Here is a 12,626-nt window from a genome sequence, read left to right as displayed (position 1 = left end):
ATTAAGTTATTTGGGCTAGATTTGAGCCGTCCGGAGGCTGTTTCACGCTAGAAGGTCATTTTAGAGTATCGGTTTAGCTTCTTTCAGGTAAGTATCTTATCTAACTTTGTGTGGGAGAACTACCCCTTAGGATTTGAGTCGTTTGTGCTATTTGTGTCATGTGAAGCCGTGTACGCGAGGTGACGAGTACGTACTCGGGCTTATATATGGAAAATTGGCCGGCTTAGACTCTTAGGCTTCTTTCATATACTTATTTGGAATTGTTAGCACATGTTATATCTTTTATTCGTCATGTCTACTATCACATGCTTTATTTGAAGTTGTCGTTACATATCACATTCTTTACTTGTCGAGTTTGCTCTTATATGCTTTATTTGAAGTTGTTATCACTTTAATCATTGTGTGATTTATTTTATTTGGAGTTACTCTTAGTTAAAATTGTTGTTACATGATATCCTTTTATTGTCGGGTTATTCTCATGCATTTCGACGTAGAACTAGTTCGTGCCATCTCTTTCATTGTTAGCCTAATTCATACACTACAATCCGAAGTTTGCCATTTCATAGAAATACTTTCACTATCGAGTTTATCCTTAAATAATTAATTGAATTTGAGGTTATCGAAAGGCATTAATCTATTTCAATTGAAGTTGTATTTAAAGGGGATGTTGTTCCTTGTCGAGTCACATTCTTGTTCATTTTGTTGTTATTGAGATTCCATACATATTGTGTTTGAGCCGTGGGCTATTTGTCGTGGAAATATTGATATTGTTGGATATTTGGAAAGGTTGTGGCCTATGGGCACTTGTGGTACGAGTTGATATATCATGTTGTTGTGATGTTAGCACATGTAAATTGTTGTGTGATTTGGTTGTTATTATGTAGAGTATAAGGGTGGCATTTCACCGTTGTTATGCGGGGCATAAGGGTGGCATCTCACTGTGGTTGAATGTACAGAGTGATACAGGTGGCTATTATGTTATTGTCCGGACGGAACGATAAGGGTGGCTACTATACTAAGATATACGTGTGGCTATCAGAGTGATACGGGTGGCTAATGATATTGTCAGGGTGGAGTGATAGGGGTGGCTATCAGAGAGATAAGGGTGGTAGTGTCAGAGATGATGTGTTATGGCTTGGGGACATTGCGTTGATAATTTAGTGTGCTGGTGTGCCATATCATACACCTTACATGACTTGTTGTATTGCTTCGATGAGCTACTCGATGTCTTTGATATTACTTTTTGATTTGGGCTGCAGTAGTATACTCGGACAAGCATACACCGTAGCATGCCACTTATACTAGATCTGGAGTATGAAACTTGACATTTATTAATCATGCCCATGTGTTCTTGTATTATCTGTTTTCAAGTTGTTATTGAGCCTGTGACCAAGCTGGACATATTGTAATTGTGAGCCTGTGACCATGCTGGGAGGATTGTGATTGTGAGCATATGACAATGCCAGGCGAATTGTGATTGTGAGCCTGTGATCATGCCAGGCGAATTGTGATTGTGAGTGTGTGACCATGTCAGGTGGATTGTGATTGTAAGCCTGTGACCATGCGGGCGGATTGTGATTGTGAGCCTGTGACTATGCGGGCGGATTGTGATTGTGAGCGTGTGATCTCGCCGGACGAATTGTGAATGTGAGCTTGTGATCATGTCAGGTGGGTTGAGATATTGGCACGTGAGTTGTCCGCGCGATTGTGATTTAAGATGTGGGCACAAGGTGCCTGAGCATATGATGGTGGGTTGAGACCCATGACTTGTGACTATGAGATGAAGTATCTCGGAGTGATTTCATTGTAAAACTTGTGTTAGAATGACTTGATTAATTAGTTGACCTTTGTGTTCCTTATTTGGTTGAACGATATTTCATAGTGTTTTTATTGCTTTACTGTTTATATCCCTTGTTGATTCTTGTTGCTATTTACTGATTTCTGCTTTCCATTATTAGCTTTATACTTCTAAACTGCACAAGTTATTTTGTCTAGTAAGTGTCTTGACTTGTACCTCGTCACTACTCCATCGAGGTTAGTCTTGATACTTACTGGGTACCGACCGTTGTGTACTCATACTATACTTCTGCATATTTTTGTGCAGCGCTAGGCATTGGAGATATCGGACTCGAGCGGAGTTAGCTTGTTGATCGCGAGAATTCAAGGTAGAACTGTTTGGCCGTCGCAGTCCCTTGGATTCCTTTCCTTATATTGTACTGTCAGTTGTCATTTGAACAGTATTGTATTTTCGATCTTTGAGATCTTTCCATGTACTTAACTAGAGTTCGTGACTCTGTATTACCAGTCTTGGGAGGTTGTTATGATTATTACCGCGGAGGCTTATTCCGCTTTTATTTCGGTATTTTTATTAAACTATGTTTCAAATTATCATTGCTAAAACTGGCTTAATCGTTGTTAGTAATCGGCTTACCTGGTCTTAGAGACTAGGTGCCATCACGACGCCTGCGGTGGGTTCTTGGGTTGTGACAAAAATCCGAACCCAATAACTATAAAGTTAACCTACGGTCAAACCTAGAAAAATCCCACATATTCAAATTGCTAACTTTCGGCAAACAAGTCAAATCAACCTAGGGACCTCCTACTTCAATTCTGGGCATACGCCCAAGTCCAAAATCACAAAACAAACCTACCGGAATTGTCAAAAATACCGATCCGAGGTCGTTTACCCAAAATATTGACCGTGGCCAACTCTAGCCACATTTTAATCAGAATTTTCATTTTTAACAAAGTTTCATATAAAAGCTTTCGAAAAGCGACATGGACCATGCATGCAAACCAAGAAACATCAAATGAAGCTAATAGAGGTCTTAGAATATGAAAATAAAAGTTAGTACACAAAATGACCTATCGGGTCGTCATATTAAGTGACTTTTCTATTATAAATAAAAAAAAATTATTTTACTAGATAATTTTGGATAGTTGAGTGACCATCTGAGTAATTAACTCGTGAATTTTGCAATTTAATATCTCAATTGTTGAACCTCAATAACGTAAGGAAAGCTTACAACTCAAAGAGACTTCTAACTAGTCTGAGGTCATAGGTTTAACTGCTATTAGATTAATGAACCAGTAACATTTTTTGCAGTGAAGATTATCGAAATCAGAATCAAGAATTTTCCTGAAGTGAACTTCGTCACGGAAGAACCAAAAAGAGAATATTTTTCATTCAATGGGAGAAGCATAAAGAGAGTTTGTAGATTTTTTATTTTTAAAGAGGAGAGTATCAATTATTTAGGGAAAAATCAACTCCTCCATTTTTTCACGTTCTTTTTTTTAAATGTGTTATAACTTTTCTACAAATAATAACTCCCCAATACATAGAATAGTTCGGGATCCCCTGAGCTTGATAACTTTTGTTTAGTTAGGCCTTAAACTTCACGTGGTCTTTAATACCCCCCTAAACTTGGCAATTTCATAGCCTCGACCCCCCTGGACGCTGACAATCTATGAGAGTGTGACACAAGCGCTGCCACATAAATTGTTTTGTCCATGTGGCATTTTTTACAATAAAATTATATATTTTTATTATTTTGTGCTAAAAAGTGTATTAAAAAAATTAAAACAACATTATTTTGACTATAATTTTTTATTTTTCTAAATATAATAATATTTTAATTAAGTTACTTTTACATATTTGGCTAGAAAAATAATGAATACACAGTTAGAACATATTATCATTGCATCTAAAAAAATACAATAAAAAATATATGATTGGAACTCCATATATTGGCTAAATAAAATGTTTAGCTAAGAATAGTAAAACTCCGACCAAATATTTGTGAATTTGAATAAAGAAAAATGTGTAATTGAAATAAATAGTCATTTCATGAAAATAAAAATAAAAATACATAGTACTTTTTTTTTCTGTAGAAAATATACAATTTGAACTTCATTACTTTGGCTAAATCTTCTTGTTATTTGGCTAAAATAAATGGAGTTCAACTAAATTTTGTAGATTTGGACCGGAAAAGAAGATAAGAAATACATAACAAACATATATTCATTGTATATAAAAAATATAATTGGAAAATAAATATGCAATGTATATTAAGAAAAAATAACAAAAAATACAATTGGAATAAATAAATCATTATATTTGATTATGTGACAATTAATATTTGAAAAATACTCCATTTGGAAGCTAATTTTTTGATTTTTCTTCCCTCCCATGCGCCTAAAAGAGAGTGTATTCACGCTCTTTGCCAAATCATCATCTAGGAGGGTCAAGACTATCAAATTTTCAAGTTCAGGGGGTATTAAAAACCACATGAAGTTTAAGGGGAACTAAATAAAAGTTGCAAAGTATAGGGGAGTCCCGAATATTTCTGCCTTTCTTTTTGGGTCAGGTCACATCGGGTCATGTTTGTCCACGTGGGTGACCCACGATCCAAATCCAACATTCAATATCTCCCACTTTACACATAATGGACTAAATCAAACCAATACTATATCAATAACACACGTAATTCATTCTGACAAATAATTCGTGCAACCTGTGATCATATAGAGCTATAATATCTCAACCTAATAACATTGTACAAAAGCTCCATGTATAAATTCAATCATATACGGAAAGAATTCACGACGAACATGAGGATCTTATGACTCGCAATACCCCATACATCATTTCGCTACTCCAGTAGCTAGTTATCTGATTTTTCATCCTCGAAAGAGGTAAACTTTAGTTTATGTATAACATTGTACCCATATTACACTCGATACCTTCATGATAAGTGTAATGGTTGACATGTGAATATAAATTAAATTATCAATTTTAGTTGTCTTCCCTTTCTACATGAATCTATCTGTTCCAAATTAACCACTTTTCTAGATATACACTACATTGTCGAACTATTAGTAACATACTTAATGTCACGACCCAAAATCTATTAAAGGTCGTGATAGTGTCGAACACCACTGTCAGGCAAGTCAACACTAAATAGTCAATTAAATTCTCATTTTAGTATCTTTTGAAAACATAAATTTCCTTCAATTTAACTAGTAACAAATGATTTGTTTTTAAGGAATAACATTAACGTTTTCAAATTTTAATACTAAATATCCCATAATCATCCTAGAACCCGGTGTCACAAGTGCATGAGCATCAACTAGGAAGATAAAATAGAATACAACACCTGTCCAGAATACAAAATTTGATAGGATAATACATAAGTAACTCTGAAGGGGACTCTGATGGCTGCGGATCGTAGATGGAAATGCAGCTCACCTAAGTCTCCGCACTGACCACACCTCTGCGCCCGCCAGGCTGCTAGACACATATGCGCCTGCACAAAAATATGCAGCAAGTGTTGTATGAGTACGTAAATCAACGTGTAACTAGTAAGTATCCCGCCTAACCTCGAAGAAGTAGTGACGAGGGGTTGACTCTGACACTTACTATGGCCAACAATAATATACCGATAATATAATAATTTATGGATTTTATAAGGTAACTGTAAACTCAGTAACATGAAGCAGATAAATAATTCTTTTGTTAATAGGGGATTTTCAAATTTCTATTTCATCATTTATCAATTTGTCTCAGACCAGGGAGGCAATATCATTATTTATAAATTTCAAGGCAAGCAATATAAGCATGCGCAAATCATGCCGAGGTCGTACGACCCGATCCAACATAATATTTAAACTGTGCACTGCTAGATGGTCAAATGACGCGAACCATAGATGCATCTATTTTCCCGCTCGCGAATCATACATGCGACGCGGTCAAATATAAATTTATCAATAATAATAATAATAATAATAATAATATTTTTTTCTCAATTTTCCCGATCGCTAATCATACTTGCGACGCGGTTACACATAGATTTCTCAAATAATTATTATTATAATATTCTTTAATCCTTTTCAAAAATATGAAATTCAATTGAATACTTTCAAGTCCCGAAATCCTCAATTTTAACTCTTTTCAAGGCATTAAATAAACAAACCAAATAACGGTATCAGCAAAATATGGTGTAAACCTAGCACTACCCGGACATAGGTATAATTAGTAGCTACGTACGGATTCTCATTACCTCGTGCGTACGTAGCCCCCGCAATTAGAAGCACATATTAATTTAGTTCACCTATGGGGTTAATTCCCTCTTACAAGGTTAGAAAGGAGACTTACCTCGCTCCGAAGTTCTATAGCCGGCTCCCAAGCTTTTCCAACAATTCAAACCAATGCCCAATACTCCAAACTAGTCAATACATGTGCAAACCCATAAAAATATACTCTAATACTCACAACAATTCAATTTACAATAATTTTCAACTCCGCTCGAAAAATCGATAAAGCAACCCTCGGGCCCACGTACCCGGATTCCAAAATTTTTTGAATACAAACACTACCCATAGCACTACGAACTCAAATATATAATTTATTTTCAATTCCATGCCCAAATTCGTGGTTAATATCCAAAAACATAATTTTCTAGGTTTTCTACCAAAATCTCAAATTTTTACAAATTTTCAAGTCTAAATCCATGTATAATCCAAGTATTTAATTTGCTATAGATGGGAATCATTTACCTTGATATGGATGGCGAAACTCTCCCTTCCAAGAGCTCCAAAAATCGCCCATCCAAATAAAAAATGGAGGAAAATGGCCAAACCTCGGCTTTAAGATGACACTGTCCAGCCCGACTTCTCGCACCTGCGGTCAATTGACCGCTTCCGCGGTTATGCGGCAATTATTTCGCTTCTGCGGAGACACTGGAAGTTGCCCCCCTTCTCACCTGCGGACAACGTCCCGCTCCTGCAACATCGCAGGTGCGCAAAGCCACCTCGCTCATGCGCTCCCCTCTGCTTCTGCACTCCAAGAGGCCGCATCTGCGCCATCGCACATGCGGAAATGTCTCGCACCTGCGGACACTGCCCCGCCTCCTCTCCTTCACACCTGCGACTCATGGCTCGCACCTGCGAACTTGCTCCTGCGACTCTTTCCATGCAGGTGCGATTGCACCAGATATCAGCTGCCTCATCATTTCTTCCAAGTCCAAACTCGATCCGTTAAACATCCGGAATCCACCCGAGGCCCTCGGGTCCTAAACCAAATATACCAACACGTCCCAAAACACATTACAAACTTAGTCAAGCCTTTAAATCACATCAAACAACGCTAAATACACGGATCACCCTCCAATTCAAACTTAATGAACTTTAAAACTTAAAACTTCTACAATCGATACTGAAACATATCAAATCACATCCGATTGACCTCAAATTTTTCACACAAGTCATAATTGACATTACGGGCCTACTCCAACTTCTGGAATCGGAATCCGACCCCGATATCAAAAAGTTCACTCCCGGTCAAACTTCTCAAAATTATCTAAATTTTCAACTTTCGCCAAATGACTTCAAAATGACCTACGGACCTCCAAATTCACTTTCGGACGTGCTCCCGATACTAGAATCACCATACAGAGCTATTCCCAGACTAGGAATCCCAAACGGATATCGATAACATTGAAATGCACTTCAACCCAAATTTATGAAAATTTTCTAAAATGCCGACTTCCACAATAGGCGCCGAAATGCTCACGGGTCATCCAAAACCCGATCCGGACATACGTCTAAGTTCGAAATTATCATATGAACCTGCTGGAACCTTCAATTCCTGATTCCGAGGTCGTTTTCTCAAAAATCCAACCTTAGTCGACTCTTCCAACTTAAAGCTTCCAAAATGATAAATTTCTTTCCAAATCAACTCTGAACTTTCGAAATTTTAATCTCGGCCACGCGTACAAGTCAAAACGACCGGTCGGATCATTACACTTAAGTAGCAACGCTAATTGAAACTTCAAGAAATAGTCAAAGGTCAATGGCTATTCCAATAAAAGTTTTAATGTAACTTTTTGGGTCTCACACAATTGAGAAGCACAAATTCATTCTTCCATTAACTTAATGGCCGTTTAGCCATATGGTATGAAACACGTGCTACGATGTTATTACCTTATAATTGCATGTGCTTCTCAAGCTTTTATTCGTTCAATACCATACAGATCCTGATAAAAAACCTCTAGATATCTTACCTGAATTTCTCACTTCAATAATCCTCAAATTCAACTTCTTAGAAAAACTCGCATTTGGTTACAAAACAGGTCATAACAGGATGTAAATTCATAAGTCCGACTATTTTTCATTATCGACCTTCACAAGAAAACGTGACCTCACACTTACCAAGGTTCTATAAGATCTCATATCTTCATATTTCTCAATATAACAGGTGATTGCTCGTGCAAGAGAGCCAATCTCGTGACTTATTCGACACACTTTCAAAATAAAATATTATCACATGCATAAAAAATACGAACATAAATCTAAGAGTCAAATATTGATGAGTATATTATAATGATTAAGTCATTTTACAATACAAAAACATATGCATATCCTTCGCAAATGTAGAGCTATAACAAGATTCTCAAACAAGTCTCAGATATCGCCTATAAAAAAAGATCAGCCATCATAGGAATATATTATAAATTTATTTTTCCACTTGCTATTATGTCTTTCAAAATGTTATACTCGATGTCAATATTTTTGGACTTGTTGCGATACTTAGGTTCATTTTTGTATGCAATAGCCGCTTGACTATCACAATATAAAATCATGGGACGCTGAGAATTCTTTACAATATCTAATTATTCAGAGAACCATTTTAGCCAAACAACTTCTAGTACTGAATATGCACATGCCGTGAACTCAGCTTTCAAAGTCGAAAGGGTTGTACAAGTTTGTTTCTTGCTATTTCATGAAACAACACCACCATCAAGTAAAAAAGCATAGTCGAATGTTGATTTTCTATTATTCTTCTCACCAGCCCAATCAGCATCTATATATCCTCTTAAGTATAAATTATTTTCATTATAATATAGTGAATAATATGTAGTTCCATTCAGGTATCGAAATATCCTCTTCACAATTTTTCAATAATCTCTTTCACGATTGGACTGGTACCTGCTAACTAAACATACGGCATAATAAATGTCCAAACAAGTACACATTATAGCATACATCAAACTCCCGACAATACTTGAGTATGGAACTCGAGATTCTTTTTTTAGTATTTAGATACATTTCAAGGTTTAAATTTTTGCCTCTCGCTATAAGAGTATCCATGGGTTTGTAACTATTCATTCAGAAGCGTTCCAAAAAGAAAATTATATAAGTTTCTTGAGGCAGACTCAACAACTTCTTGAAACAATTTCTTAGGATCTTAACTCCAAGTATGTAGTCTGCCTCACACATATATTTCATGTCAAATGATTTAAAAACCATGACCTGATAGTTTTTAAATACTCTAGATTATTTTCGATCTGTAAAATAAATATTTTACTGGACTTCTTTATATATATTGTAAGGCCCCGTAAAATTTTGCAAAGGAAAAATAATATTTCATGGTGCCGGACTAGACTTACGTGTGTGAGGATTGTATAACAATGCACTGAAAAGTAAAGGAAAAATTTTGGCAGCGCAACGTGTTTCTGCGGTCCATTATGCGACCGCAGAATCACTCTACGGGCCGCATAATGGCCTCAAAAGTGACGCAGAAGAGGGTCATTTGGATGCCATTCTACGGTCGACTATGCGACCGCAGAACTATTCTGCAGTTCATTATGCGAATGCAGAACTGGTCTGCGGGCCGCATAGTGACCACAGACACAAACAAAGTTTTGCAGTTTTGGACACCAATTATGCGACAGTTATGCGGTCCGCATATCGATTATGCGATCGCATATGCAATCGCAGACCTTGTTCCGGAGCTCCATTTTTGAGTTTTTAAAACCTGACCCTACTTTGTTAAATACACGCTTTGGGTCATTTTTGAGCTAAAATCTCACATTTTAGAGTGAGAGAGAGTGCCCTAGAGTGAGAAGGTGTTCCTCAATAATTGTTCTTCAATTCTTGCTCAAATTGTGGAAGATTAAGAAGGGAAACTCACTAGGTCTTCATCCTAGAGGTAAGATTCTATACCCTAACCCTCAATTTCAAATTTTGTCTAGAAATGGGTAATTAGCAAGATAATATTTGGGCATGAGAGTTGTTTATTTTACATTCATGTGTTATCAAAGGGTGTAGGAAGATTGTTGAACTAAACATGGTAAAGATTGGGTTGTGGGATAATGGAATCCTCCATAAAAGGACCTTGAAACCTTTATGCATACCTAGTGTTTGATAAAATGCTCAAATGAGCTAGAACCATGAGCATCTTCCTAATTTTAGTTCAATTTGTTATATTTATACAATATATTAAAGTTGCTAAGAATTTCGGAATATTTTATAGTTTAAGGAAGCTCGATTGATGTATGTTGGTTAAACTCTTTTCTTAGAATTGAATCCTACGACATTCATGTAAATTATGTAAGTTCCGAATGGTTCATTATAAAATTGGCTATTCCGAGTAAGATTGGGTTGAGAGTTATATGTTCAATAAGTATCCTAAATGCTTTATTCATGTCATGTTATCAATTGAGGATGTGTTCAAGCATGGGCTGTGCATTAATAATGTTTCGACTTCAAGTCAAGTTCAAGCGAAGGCTATTATGCCAAAATTTATGAAATATCTCTATGTGCCTTAGACTCTTAATTGCTCACATGTGTACTACACACCTTGAATTGAATTGTTGTTGTTGGTAATGATGATGTTGATGTTGGAAAGTGAAAAGGTGAGCATGAAATACTAAATATGGCCAACGTGCCAAGAATGATTATATAATTATGGCCATTAGTGCAAATGAAATGTAAAGATGTGAAAGAAGTATGAAATGCGATGATTGATATAAAAAGGTTGATGTCTCGAATAAGACAGCCTAGCCGATCGGGTCGTGATCGGATACCATGCCGCACACATGGTGGTGATTGTGCTGAAAATTATAATTGAAATGGTGATTGTGGTCTATGTCCCTAATGGATAGCCTAGCCAATCGGGTCGTGATCGGACTCCGTGTTAAAGACGGTGGTATTGATATTGAGAGTAATTGTGGTCGATGTCTCTAATGAGATAGTCTAGCCGATCGGGTCGTGATCGGACTCCGTGCTGAGAGTACGGTGGTACTGATATTGTGAATAATGGTATTGTGAACAATGGTATATCAATACTAAAAATCTTCCAATGTGAGATATGAAAATTAATTTGAACACTGTCTTGACCCTAAATTGAGATTTGATGTTGATTAATGCTTCCATTGATATTATGATAATTTTGTTTGTATTATTTGTCATTCTATTGAGAGGGTATTTAGTTATACATACTAGTGTTATTCGACAGTACTAACGTCCCTTTTGCCGGGGGCGCTGCATCTTTAAATGGATGCAGGTGGTTCCACAGCAGGAGATATTGATCAGTGATAGCAGTGCACCTTCTTCCTAGCTGACTTGGTGAGAGACCCACTTTATCCCGGGGTCATGAATCTTTTGTACTTTGTGTATTCTGTTTGAGGGATAGCCGGGGCCTTGTTGCCGGCATTATTATTGTACTCTTCTTTATCTATAGAGGCTCTGTAGACATAGTGTGGGTTGTATATTGGTGTTGGGGAAGTCAAACTCGTTGTGTTTTACTTGAATTACTATTTCCACTTCAGATTATAAAAAATGTGTGTGGAATTGAGACTTTAAAATGAAGAAACTAATGGTAAGAAACTGGTATTGCAGACATGATCACTTTATTGTTTGATTAACGAATATATATATTCTCTTTATTCATGAATGAGTTTGGGTAGAAAGAAATCTAATAGGCTTGCTCGGCCGGGTTCACTCGGTTGAGCGTCGATCGCATTCCTTGGTTTTGGGGCGTGACATATATGCAATAGTCTTTATTGATCTTGGTAAATTATACGAGATCACCTCTTTGTGAAATCTTAAATATCTTGCCTTTGAAGACTGCTTCATGCCATAAACAGATCTTTCCAATTTGCAGACCTTCTATTCTTGGCCTTTAATGATGAAACCTATACGCTTTTCTATGTAAATTATATTTAGTTCTCTTTTGAGAAACGTTGTACTCATATTAATTTGGTGTAATTCTAGTGCCAAACCTGCAATAATAGCCAAACGTGAGCGAATTGAGGTAAACTTTACAACTGGTAAAAAAATCCTCATAATGTATTCCAACTTATTCCGTAATGCCTTTTTCAACTAATTGTGCCTTTTATATTTCTATTGACTTATCCGCTTTATGTTGACTTTGAGAACCCATGTGTTCCTAATAGCTCTATGCTCAGGGGAAAGGTTAACTAGAACTCAGATTAGTTGGTTCTCATAGACTCTAATTATTCTTTTATTGCTTTCATATACTCATATTTTCTTGTCACGACCCCAATTTCCTACCTTAGGATGTCGTGATGGCACCTAGTCTCTAAGACTAGGTAATCCTAATAACATGGAAATATTATATAAATAACGACTAAAATTATGAAATAAAGCTGATAAGTCTTATAATAACTCCATTACAAAATCACAATACAACATTCTCAAAACCCAGTGAAGCTGAGTCATAAGCTCTACATAAGCGTACTAAAACCTCTAATACAACATTGTTTGATAAAAGAATAAATAGTAATGGGAAGATAACTGAAGGTGACTCCGAGATCTGCGGAGGT

Source organism: Nicotiana tomentosiformis, chromosome 3 (assembly GCF_000390325.3).
Source record: "Nicotiana tomentosiformis chromosome 3, ASM39032v3, whole genome shotgun sequence".
NCBI lineage: Eukaryota > Viridiplantae > Streptophyta > Magnoliopsida > Solanales > Solanaceae > Nicotiana > Nicotiana tomentosiformis.
This window is presented reverse-complemented; position numbering follows the sequence as displayed.